This window comes from Scleropages formosus, chromosome 5 (genome assembly GCF_900964775.1).
Source record: "Scleropages formosus chromosome 5, fSclFor1.1, whole genome shotgun sequence".
NCBI lineage: Eukaryota > Metazoa > Chordata > Actinopteri > Osteoglossiformes > Osteoglossidae > Scleropages > Scleropages formosus.
Genome location: NC_041810.1, coordinates 2,384,470 through 2,397,689, shown reverse-complemented (window position 1 = coordinate 2,397,689; position 13,220 = coordinate 2,384,470). Strand labels below are relative to the sequence as shown.

The 13,220-nt window shown below is 51.4% G+C and overlaps 1 protein-coding gene across 1 annotated transcript in view; it reads left to right on the top strand.

Annotated features, from left to right (window-relative positions):
• The window catches only part of LOC108926675 (CUGBP Elav-like family member 2), a 140,559-nt gene that overhangs the window by 41,208 nt on the left and 86,131 nt on the right, over positions 1-13,220 (top strand). The gene's annotated exons all lie outside the window — the stretch shown is intronic.

Below are 13,220 nucleotides of genomic sequence, written 5' to 3'. Positions count from 1 at the left end.
CCCTCGCCGGGAGAATTGGAACGCCGACGCGGATGACGTTTCCCGCTCGGGCCGAGGTGCGAGCGACTCGCTCGGATCCGGTCCGTGAAAGGATTTGACAAGTGGCGCTTTTCATCGTTTCCTCCCTCGCTAGGAGACGTGATGGAAATCGTGTTTTTCTGTCAACGGCGTCTCGGGCTCTCGTCCAACACGCGCTGTCCCTTTCCGTGTCGGAGGAAGCGGGGAGGGAGGAGGGGGTTACACTCAGCCCGGTGTGAGATTCACAGGTGCTGATAATAAAGGCGATAATTGGGCCGAGGGCCCAGGTGGACCCGAGTCCGCTGCCCCGCCAGGCACGTTGGCTTGCCGCGTTCGGCAGGCGCCATCCCCTCATCCAGGGAGGGTATGCGGGGCGGCGAGGCCGCTCGGCGGGTAGCGCTGGTGCCTCGCGGCATCTGGCACGTGTATTTGGCTGCGGGTTCGAACCTGAGGAGTCGCTGCCGAGCTCTCCATGTGCTCATGCAGGTTGTCTCTGGGTGCTCTGGTTTCCTCTCACCATCTAGAAACACATACAATTCTGAATTGCCCATTCTGTGAGTGTGTTACTGCCGTATAGATGTGTGAATGACTGTAGGCGGTTCACTGTACTGTATCAAACGCTGTAAGTCACTTTGGGTTAAGGTGTCAGTTAAATACAAGTAATAATATTATAATGGGAGACTCGCGGGGTACTGGTGTGTGTCTTTTGAGGGAGGACAGGAGGACTGTCCAATGGAGAGATTTGTCTCAAGCCTCTTCTCTGACAGCCCCCGGTGCCAGATTACACAGCAGGCTTCCCGTCTCATCTCGCCCCATTTTTCAGTCTCGCGTTTTTTTTCTTGTTTCGTCTCATCTCGCGTTTTCTGATCTTGTCTAGACTTGTGCCCTTGCGTCCCGCCTCCTCTTCTGTTCTCTATTCCGCATCGAGCCTGGACTCCTCCGCCCCCTTCCTTGCCTGTAAATACGCAGATGAAGGGTGTATCCTCCTGCCCTGTCTGGCTGCGGGACCTTTACAGGGACACCTGACCGCCACGTCTGGACAAAGAGCTGACAAGTGAGACTGGGAGGCTGCGGTCGCAGGGACCGAATGCTGCCGACGGTGGCGTAGACCTACAGAAACCTGGGCTGATTTGTAACAGTTCAGTGTCTTCTCTCCGATGTGGTGGAACGAGCTCCCCCTGTCCCTCAGAACTGCTGAATCCCTTTCAGCATGCCGTTAATTTCAACATTGAGCCTGTTTTTGGTAAAATGGGGTCAACTCTTTGTATCGCACTGCTGCACTGGGGGCTACAAGCACTGGTGTGCTGGCCTTGAAGCGTATCTGATAATGACTTCCCACTTTGACAGTGACATTCATGTACAAGTGGCCCTCAGAATCTCATTGCGCACCGCCAGGGACCAGTGTGACGTACATATATGAGCATGTAGCGTGTGAGCGGCACGCTCGGTACCCGGTGCGGCGCTCACTGAACTGGGAGCAGGGGCTCCTGACCGTTTGTGTCGGGTTCCACATATTGTGTCCGGTCAGACCCTCACCGGTGCCTCTCGGCAGAAGCGGCAGGAACGCGAACCCAGCCCATTAGCTGTCCTGGCTAAGCGCCGAAAGAGGCGGATCGTGGATGCGGTGGGGCCGACCGGACCCGACCGAGGGAACCGTTTCACTAGATGGCGGTGCGGTCGGCGCGTTGGCGGGGTCTTCAAAAAAGGCTGTAGCGGTGAGGGTGGGGGAGAGGCACCTCTGACCTCCGCAGCTCGGGGTGGCTTTGATACGGAGGGGGCTGATGGCGTTCCCGTTCCGGAGATAAACCTCGTGGTGCAGCTGAGGAAATCGGGCGTTCGCATCTCTTGGAGGCCACCGAGGGAACGAGCGTAGGCCTTTGTGGAGCATCGTGCTGTCATTATTGAGGTTTAAGTGGCGGCTCTGCGGTCTAATTAATCCTCTGAGGGAGACGGGGGGGGGGGGACGTGCCACGGCTGCGCCCGTCTTACCGTGCTGCGTATCGCACTCGATCACTGCGGACCGCACTTTCGAGAAGCGACATAAAATATTCTCTGTGTCGTTTGGAGTGAGGGGGGCACGATGACGCGGCGGGCTTGGCCGGACCTTGCTCTGTGGTGAGTCTGGGGTTCGAGTCCCGCTTGGGGTGCCTTGCGATGGACTGGCGTCCCGTCCTGGGTGTGTCCCCTCCCCCTCCGGCCTCGCACCCCGTGTTGCCGGGTTAGGACAAGCGATTGTAGACATTGTGTGTGTGTGTTCAGAGTGAAGGTCAAATATGGCGAGAAGCACCCCCACTCGACAAGTCAGCCGTCGACATTTGGCGCGTCGATCCGTGCTGCTCCGTCATCATAGAAGCGCCTGCGTTGTTCGTTGTTACGTCTCCAACGAGGTCTAAAAAGTCTAAAACAGAATGAGAGATGTACTCGACTCACGTTGAAACACTATATTAAGTCCATATCAATTTGTGCACCCGTGCTTGGGATACGCTTTGCTCTGATTTCGCGATCGGTTCTGTCGAATACGAATAACTGCGAAAGACTTCCGGAACTTGTGCCGGATTCAATGTTCTCCGGCCGTTGTGAAAAGAGCTTACCTATTACGGTAAGCGGGGAGGGAAAGTTCTGGAAAAGCGCAAAGTGTTGGTCATGCCATTAAAGTGTCATCGAAGGGAGCTGAACTGGGACCAGCCGGTCGCACAGGGAGGGCGGACAGGATGACAAGAGTAGGCATGAACGAGGAAACTTCCGAGAGTTTTCCATCACGCTCGTGCTCCAAAATTACATCGAACTGGCACTTTTCTACAGTGTTTTACACTGATTTACCCACGTGTACGGCCGGGAGACTGGGTTCTTCCGGTGCACGATGGGAGTTCTGACCACTTTTGTACCCGCTGCCCTACTTGTGCTTGCACACACACACACACACACACTCACACACGAAAAGAACAGTATATTCCTGGCAGCCTGAGGTCATGGCTGCTTGTGCGAAGAGGCAGGCGGTTGCTGTACAGCAGGGAATTCTGGGATGTGAGCCGAAGGCCCGCGCGCAAACAAGCTCAACGTGAAGCAGGGCGATAGCCCCGCCCCCATCAGTTACCTTACCCCGAGAACGCGGCGACGGCGGAGGTGCTGTCCCGGAAAGCACGGGCCGCGAGAATCGGCTCGAGCGTTTCCTCTCCCCGAATAAGCGTTTCTCCCGCCGGACGCGCGCGGCTTCGGTGGGAAATTTGTCATCGCGGCCGAGGACATAATGTGAATACGTGCGCTTTACATTCATCCAGGGACAGATGTTCGCAGCGGGACCCGTCATTCCAGAAAGAGCTCGGGTCTGAGCTGTACCAGGACCGGGAAACCGCTCCCTTGCTTAAGATTTCTTTAGGGTTGACTGAGGAATCCGGCAAAGCTTCTTACCTCATACCTCGACTGACACCTTCCTGTTACAACGCTGGCTAATCCAGCAAGCAAGCAAACAAACACACACACACACACACACAGTGTGCAACCACTTGACCCGAGCGGGGGGTCTCGGCGAGCCGGAGCCTAACCCGGCAACACAAGGCACGAGGCTGAAGGGGGGGGACACACCCCCGATGGGACACCGGTCCGCTGAAGGACACCCCGAGCAGGGCTCGAACCCTAGCCCCAGCGCAGAGCGGCCCCGGCCAAACCCGCATCTACACTACAGTATCTACGCTACATAGATAGATAGTGCGACACGTCACCGAGTCTTCGCGCGGGATGACGCTCGGCCTCGGGTTCGTTGAATTGAGTATCGGGCTTTGTTTGCAACAACGTGGGACCGGAACGTGAACGTGGTTAAGAATGTTACAGAGACCTGACCCGGTCCCTCTCTTTCTCACGCCATGTCAGTCAGCACCTGCAAGGGCTTCAGTTGTACCATCGGGAGTCATGGCAACTAGATGTTTGTTTACGGTAACTAGGTGTATGTGGTAGGGTAACACGGTGTGCAGGTATGCAAGTGTTGCTGCGGGTTGGTGTCCTGACCACTGGCATATCACGATCGATAGATAGATAGATAGATAGACCAATTTATTGATGGATGGATGGATGGATGGATACCACATGCACTTGATTTTATTTATGTACATAGCTGTGTTTATGTATGTTTGGATGTATGTGTATATTTTTGTCCGCAGGTGAGTGTTTTAATATATTTTATTTATGGAGTTGTTTTCCAAGTGTGTTTGTGTGCGCTTGTCTACGGGAATATTTTCTCTCTCTCTCTCTCTCTGTGTGTGTGTGTGATTGTCCTCTGTCTGGCCTGCTCATTCTCCCTGGAGTTCCGCACTATCAGAAGCAGCTCCAGCACTGTGTGCTTTTAATCAGCCAAGAATTGCCTCGCTGGGTCAAACGGATCAACCCCCTGCAGTCCAGGAAAGCTTCTTGGCGACTTCAAACGCCGGCACAGAACCTCATCCGCCCGCCGCCATATGCACTCTGCGTGTCTCTCCGTCTCTCCTGACATTTTATATACGTTTCGTCCAACGTGACGCGCTTAATTAGCCGGAACGGGACCGCGCGGCGGCTCAGCGGGTAGCGCCGGCGACTCGCGTCACCTCGGCTGCGCATTTGGACGCGGGTTTGAACGCACCTCGGTCCGCGTGGAATTTTCTCGTTCTCTCTGTGTTCGGGTGGCTTTCCTCCGGATGCTCTGGTTTCCTCCCACAGTCCGAACACACGCGTTTTAAGCGGATTGGCGATCGGTGAATTACCTGCAGTGCGTGTTTTCTGCGTTACGCTGCTCGGTGAGACATGTGAATGACTGTAGATAGTTTACTGTAGCGTATCCAACAGTAATACTTGGGAGAGTTGGTAGCGTAGTGGTTAGAGTGACTAACTTTAGACCTGCAGGTTTGAGCCTTACCTCTGGCTGTAGTACCCTTGAGCAAGGTACTTACCCTGAATTGCTCCAGTAAAAATTACCCAGCTGTATAAATGGGTAAATAATTGTAACCTCAACATTGTAAGTCGCTTTGGAGAAAAGTGTCAGCTAAATGAGTGAATGTACTACTTTATACTCATGTGTTTGGCTTTAGTGGAAAATAAGAACGTGCACAACGCGCAGAGAAGCGCCCGGGTTCTTCTTGTGATCCGAAAGTGAAAAACGGTTCAGGAAACTGCGAGAAGCAGGAGGGGTTCAGCGCGCGCACGTGCATCGTCGAAAGGCACCGCAGAGCTGCTTCTTGCTTGGATCCGTGCTGGAGAATAGTAACAATAATAATTTATTATATGTCCTCCTCATCTGCATGCGTGTATCCTGCCAGGGAGCGGAAGGACTTGCGTAACGCTCAGTGGGAGTGTTTTGCGGTGCATCACGGGACGTGGCTGGCGCGGGGCGGAGGGGCGCCCGCGACCCAGAGGAGGCGTGTCGAGCGAGCGTTACGTAACCGCGTCTTCTCCCCTCCCGCGGGCCTCGCCGGCGTCCGCCAGCGGCGTGTAACGTTTTAAAGGGAAACCAGATGGTGGGAAGACAGGTGGGCCAATTACTGTGTCTCCCATCATGCAACACTCTAGCGAGGCTGCTCAGGGATGCGCGGCACACTTTGCTCGGCCAAGGAAACTACGCTTAACGGCAGTCCTGATGCGGCTCCATTAGTCACCGCCCGCGCGGAGTAAACTGGTTTCCTGTTGCCGATACGGTGCGTGGAGGGACGGGGTGCGCGCGAGGGCGGCTATGCAAATTGGGAGGACGGTCATGAAGTTTGGAGCGCGAACGGATTTGGATTTCGGGGCGCGGTGAAAAATTGCGAACCGCTCGGACGCGCACGCACGTGCGCGAACGCAAAATATCATTTCGTACGAATCGTTTGCATTTAATAACAAAGTGAAAATCCTCCTCATTTGAATTTCTTTCAGAGGAGTAAAGAAAATGTAGACGGAATACAGAGGATCTGTCCCCTATAGCCTCCCATAAACTATACCTCTAAGTAAGTGGCTGTGGACAGAGATGTCAGCGAATATAATAATAATTATTTTATTTATAAGCAGGGGGATGCAGTAGCGCGGTGGTGCAGTGGGTTAGACCGGGTCCTGTTCTCCGGTGGGTCTGGGGTTCGATTCCTGCTTGGGGTGCCTTGCGATGGACTGGCGTCTTGTCCTGGGTGTGTCCCCTCCCCCTCCGGCTTTACGCCCTGTGTTGCCGGATAGGCTCCGGTTCCCCGTACGGGACGAGCGGTTCAGAAAATGTGTGTGTGTATTTATAAGCAATGACAGATGTTATTATTAACATATTGTTTAAACATATCATTAATATTATCAGATGTCTAATGTAGCAGTAACTGTAATAACCGTAGTAATATGTAGTTTAATTATGAACAATTCTAAATCTGTATGCTTTTGTTTGTTTATGGTTGTTACTAATAAAAATAATAATAATTGTGTGAATCCATTTAGCATCATACATGAACAAAACCCATGTGACTGAATAATAATAGAATTTTTCAGATTTTTAATATATATCAGACCATCATTTTCTAACCATTTTACCCATCAGACTGGACTTCTATCACTAACACATTAGATGGTCAGAATTTCAAGCACTTTTCCTGCAAGATTTTGAATGTGCTTTTTTTGTACCTAATACATTTCTCAGATTTAATGTACTGCTAATAATAATAATAATAATAATAATGCTGTATATGAGGGCTGTGTTGCATGTTACCATGTCAAGTTGAGCTGAGTAAACTGTAAGGTGTACATGTGTGCCTGGCTGATCGGAAAGCGTGCTGCACGTTGCGGCATGACGGACAGCGAGAGAGTGTTCGCTGCAACGTGTCGCTACACGCGCCACACACGGCGCTTCTTTCCGTTCGCAGAGATGGGCTCTATAGGCTGCGCTGGGGATGCAGCAAGTTTCGCGAAACTCCGACGACTCTTCTCGGAAAACGACACACGCGTTTCTGCGAAATGCTCTTTTCTTTCTCCCCCAGAAGGGAGCGGTGCGCAGGAGGAGGGGGTTGATCCCCTGCAGGGAGCGTTATTGCGGGCAGTAAGGCCGTTGCCCGTTTGCCCGAGCTTGCATTGAAACGTCGAGGCCTCCCGCCTGCAAGGGCCCCAGCGTCGGCTTGACAGGCGGCGCTGCGGGGCGAGACCTTTTCGACCGCGAGGTTGTCGGCGCGAGGGAGCCGTGGTGGAAGCGTGCGAGAATGAGCTGGCGTTCAGCACGCACAGAATGCCCCTCTCCGCAGCGTGAAGGCTCAGTCAACATGAGTGCACCTTGTGTACCTGCCTGCATCTTCGCACACCTGGGCCACAGACATTCCACCAGGATGCACTGGGTCTCCCGGGGGCTTCGGTACATTTACATTTATTTATTTATCAGACACTTTTCTCCAATGCAACTGCCAATGAACTCTATGTAGTGTTATCAGCCCACACACCTTATTCACCATGGTGACTTACACTGCTAGATACACTACATAACAATGGGTCACTCATCCATACATCAGTGGAACACACACAATGGGTGAACCTAAACAGCATGTATTTGGACTGTGGGAGGAAACCAGAGCACCCTGGAGGAAACCCATTCAGACACAAGGAGAACAGGCAAACTCCACACAGACCGAGCAGGGATCGGACCCACGTCCCCTCGCGCCACCCAGGTGCAGCCAGACAGCAGCGCTACTTGCTGTGCCACCGCTCTGCCCATGGTACCCTCTCCCCAGTGTTTTGGGAGAATCGGTCAAGCAGCAGGAGGCTTGCGGGCCACCTCACACCCCCGCCCAGGAGAGAACTACGAACGGGGCCGTTTCTCATTGGCTCCCATACGACTGTTACGGTTACGCGTGAACGTTATGATGTTCTGCTGAATTTAGCTAGTTTATGAGCTTAAGATCGAGATGCGATTATTAAGATTAACGTGGCGGCGCTTCCCTTGCCTGGTAATTGCGCACACATCAGTTTGTGTATCAACCCAAATGAACCCCGCTCATGTCTGCGCTCCCACAGCATCCCCAGATCGCTCTCCGCAATATTACAGATAAGCGTACCCATGGATCATCTGTACCGGCGACGTCAGAGGCCGCGCAACATATTCGATGTGCCTCCATAAATCAGCTGCTCCGCTTTCGCTGGAATTTGGGATTCTGTTTGCCTGCGCTCGCCCCGCGGAGGTTTCCGTTTACCGAGATGAATTCCGCGCATAAGCAGAGCCGATTGCAAAGAATGACGGCGGGCGCCTGGATGCTCCGGGTCCCGCCCCTTTCACGCAAAAACCGCAACGTTAAATTATTTATACGTGTTTTGGTGCATTTCTCTCCTAAAGAAGGAGGCGAGAGAGGGAGCAGGAGGGGAGCTGCGTGTGAAGATCTGCGCTCGGCTCTCCGGCGGCTGCACGGCAGCGGCATACAGATTCGGGAGGAGACGCAGAGTTTTCCTCCCTGGCTGGAATCGGGGCCAGATGAGGCTTTGAAAGGAGAACGCAGAGGAAAAGGAAGATGGAAAGTGGGGGAAGAAAGAAAGAAAGAAAGAAAGAAAGGGGGGGGGGAAGAAACCCAAGTGTGCAAACTTTGTTTAATCCTTCTCTTTATTGATAAGAGCTCTTAGTGAAACACACAGAGACAAAACCGTAACGTGTTTGACAAGGACGAACACCAGAGCTTCGCCTCGACTCCGGGTTCGTACACCTCTCTGAAAAGATGTTCTACATTTAATATCGCATTTCTTCATTGAGCAGATGCTTTTCTCCAAAGTGACTTACCATGTTAAGATTACAATTTTTACCCACTTTATAGAGCTGGGTAATATTACTGGGGCAATTGAGGGTAAGTACCATGCTCAAAGGTACTGCCCCCCAGAAAAGGGAATCAAACCTACAACCTGAGAGCCCGAAGGCAGTAACTCTAACCACTACGTTACCAGCTGTCCCCGTAGAGCCAGCATCACCATTATAATGCTTCGTATGTGGAGCTGTAGGAATAAAATTCTGCCGGCACGGAACAGAAATAAGCAACATAGAACGAACTGCTGCAGACATGAAATCGCATTGTGCATAAATGGAGGAAAACATCAATATGCAATGGGTGCGTCTCTGCGCACGATTGACAGTTGAGCGTTAGGCTCAACTTTTGACGATCAGCTGACCTTTCGGGCCTCTAACCTTTAACTAGACAGCTCTGCACATTATTAGAGGGAATCTCTTTTTGGGAGATGGTAAATTACCCCGTTATTTGTATCGCTGTTCATCTTGGAAGCTAAATTTAGTGGCGCAACTTAAAGTGCGAAATGAATCGGCATGAGCGAGTGAACGTGACCGCTGTCTCGACATGTCTAATGGCACGCCGGCATCTCTAAGGCTCGGAAGACGTGGCCGGTTTGCAGAGATGCCGCGCGCGACGTTGCTCGCCGAGATACCTCGATCTTGTTCGGTTTAGCTTTTTAACTCGAGATGCTGTTTGTGTTTTGTATTAAAAGTTTCACGATCTTTCTTCAGAGCATAAATAAAGCATGCGCTATTGACGGATCCGTCGGAAGCCGTGCGATTGTGTTGGGTCCAAGGTCGGTGGACCCATGTTTGGTCACGATCGGTCCTTTTTCTTTCCCCGCGTCGCCGTGGAGATCTCCGGAGTACCTCTTTCTCTCGCTCAGTCTGCCTTGGCGCGCAAAGCCTGTACCTTCCCGCACTGATAGAGAAGGTGTTCGGATAGTTGTTGCAGGAAAACGAGGAAGAGGATGGAAGAGCACCGCTGCACGGGTTGCGTGGCTCTTCTCCGGATGGAGAACGGATTCCTCAGCACTTCATGACCTGCAGGGTTTGTTTACGGTGAAAGGCTGTCGTTCAGAATTACCCGTGATGCACGGTTTATTTACAGCGAAAGGTTATTGTTTGTTGCGAGCAGTTCCCATGTTTCGGAGCCTTTCGGCGACTGAAGGTCATGCAGAATTCGGTGCGCCGAAGGGATTATTTTCGGCGAAAGGCTGTAATGCCGAATTGCGCGCGATACCGCGGTTACTTACAGCGGAAGTTGTTATGCAGCCCTTCCACGCACAGCGGGATTTCCACCCAATGGCTCGGGTGTCGAATTCCACGTGACAGTTTGTGTTTACGGTGGGAGGCCGTTGTGCGCAGTTCGCGTTACGCATGGTTTATTTACAGTGTGGCGCCGTTATGCAGCACTTTGTGCGTCGCGCTCTTTCTGCAGCGAAGGGCGGCGAAAAGGCAAGCCTCCTCCTTCCCCCGGCTGAGATATAAGTCTGCTGCATGAATGGAAAGAGCCCGCTCGACTTCCGGCCTGCTTAGAAATGCAAAAACAGCAGGATTTCATCGCTTTTATCCATGCGGCCGCTTTGAATAATGCATGCTCGTAGTTCCGAGTGGGCTGAACAGCGCCGGTCGGCGTTTCGGCGTCGGGTTATAACCGGGGGATTCGGTGCATTGTTTTCGCTTTGCCTCGCTCCCAGGGCCAGAGGACCGCAAGCGAGGGGGCAGGCATTTTGATGGAGGAGCCAATGAAACGGTGCACTCTCCCCCCGTCCTCCACTTTGCGATCCTTACTCTGGTGTTAAACACTCACTGTGGGCAGAGGACCGGGCCTTGTTGTACTCACCAGTCAAAGCAGCCACACAAAGCTTGAGGGGTTACCATGACAACAGCTGCACATCAGATAGCGCTGGCCCTTGTGTAGCCAATGGGCAATGGCCTTTTGCTGTCAAACTGTATTAGATGCAATGTTGTGTGCAGGAAAGGGAAAGAGAGCGAGAGAGAGAGCGAGCGAGCGAGAGAGAACGAATGGGGGGGGGGGGGGGCGGGGGGCAGCATCCTTATCTAGGTCATTTCGCAAAACTGTAAACACAATGAGGATGACATGCAGTTCTATTTATTGACTCTACAGAAGCTAAAATGGTGTCATCATGGAACTCGGTGTTATCTGTGGAACAGATGTGTTCCGCTGTGATCTCTGTGTTTAGTACACTGTGCTCCGCAGTGAGCGATCACTGTGTTAAAGTAGCACACTGAGCTCCACTTTGATCGCTGTAGACGGTGCTGCTCTGGTCCAGCCACATGAGCATCACCAAACGTCTTCACTCACACTCATCTGCAGTCGCATCCTTGCTTGAGGTTACTGCGTAGCAAACCAACTCCTAACTATGTCAGATAATGGTAAAAGACCATAGTGAAGCTGTGGCAGCAGTATGGTACTAAAGGCCTCTCTGCAGCAGTGCTCCTCAGTCCTCCAAAAAAAAATAAATAAATAAAAAATACTTGGACAAAATTCATTCTTTATTCTCGGCCAATTTGCTAAAGGATTTTCTCCTCCGCATGTGACAGCGAGCCCGATATTGAATAAAGCACCTTATTTAGAACCAGCAGGAACATGTGATAAGAAATTTGGCATTCCAATTTGCCAGTTTTGTAACTTAACAGAATTTAAAGAATGAATGTCATTGTTCATGTGCGTATATGTAAAATAGTAAACCTGGGTTTTAGGCTCATATTAAAACCAAATCAAAAGGAATAGCTGGGTGAATTAAACCTCTGGATACAAGGACTATGGGCAACAAGGCAAAATAAAGGTTAGAACGGTGAACAAGCAACGTAAGTGGGTGTTTACAACAGCTGAAGTACAATGGATTTCGACTGTGGGAAATGATCAGAACCGTGGACTCTGCTGTTTGTTACGTGTTATAAGAGATTGTATACAGACTGAATTGATTAGTCTTGCTAATGAGATCCATGTGAGAGACAGCTGTTGCTCCCTTGTTCTGTCAAAAACCCCAGTTGTTTAAATGGTCTCAGCACATTAAAAATGCAGTGCTATAAAACTGCCCTGGCATCAACTGGTCAGATAAAAGTCTTTACAAAGCCTTCCAGACTATGTATGTCTCTGACAGACTGAGTGAAATAGCGGTGAAGAAAATGGTACCCTGATCCTCGTGGTGGCAGAAGTGGGATCGCTCACCCCTCTACTGACTCACAGAGAGTATATGAGCTAGATGACTGTGTGGCCTCTTGTTCCCCTCTGTTTCTCAGCGTATCCAGTTCATTGTGTTGACAATAGCTATTGCATGGTGTAACATTCATTTTCTGAGTGGGTGTAACAGCGTAATTGTTTTCACTCGGCTTCCAAATATGCTGTTTGAGCATTACGTAAAGTTACATCTCAGCATGCATGACCTTCTTCCAATGACTAAATTCATATGGAAGCCATTCGGATTTTTCTATGCGTATTACTTATGAAAGGACCATAAAACTCAAAAAATGATGATAGTTGTGTCACGTTATGACTTGCAGCAGATGGTTTACATATTAATAAACAGTTTTCCAACAGTTTTGAGTGATAAGAACAAATTTTAAATGCAACATCTTGCTAGCAGAACTGGTTCTTTCCCCCTCGAGAGCGTGCAGACACACGATACACACATCCCATATTTCGTAACTTCATGAAAACTTCATGAACTATGTTTTTAATTTAAAAAGATTGAGCCGGGGGGGGGAGGGCGGAGTGCTGCAGCGGGTTTGGCTGGGTCTTGCTCTCTGGTGGATCTGGGGTTCGAGTCCCGCTTGGGGTACCTTGTGACGAACTTGCATCCCGTCTTGGGTGTGTCCCGTCTCTCTCCAGCCCTCTGTTGCCGGGTTAGGCTCCAGTTCGCCACGACCCCACTTGGGACAAGCGGTTTCAGCCAGCGGGGGTGCGTGCGTGCGTGTGTGTACTGAGACATTTGAAGGTATACAAGGGGTTAGTGACTAGAACGAAGCTACAATGACACTCATGTGGACCAAACCATTTTAGGGCCCTTCCTCCAGTTTCAGGAGTGATCTTAATTTGAACACAGCGGGAGGAACTATCTGAATTTTTCCAATTCGCTGACAAAGGGTTGCCCTTCTGTTCGCATTTGACCTCATCGGAAACGCGAACAGACCTCGTTCCGCACCTTTGATCCAAGCCCCCAGTCCGACAACAGGAATAACGAGCCCTCTTCCATCTCCTTGCTCGAGTTTCAGCCTGTGCGCTCCTGCTCCTGCTTCGGCAGAACAACGGGGCAGACCTCCGCCCATCCCCTCGCTCTGCTGGCTGTGGATGGCAATTAGGCAAACGCGGTGATCGGCCAGCGCTTCCAGCCTGTAGACTGGGGTGGGCAGCGCGATGCATTAGCGTACGATCTGCCCCAAACAACATGAACTGTCAGAAGGGATTATTTCAGCTGGTTGAGTCAGGAGGGGCCCACTGCTCAACTGCTTCACA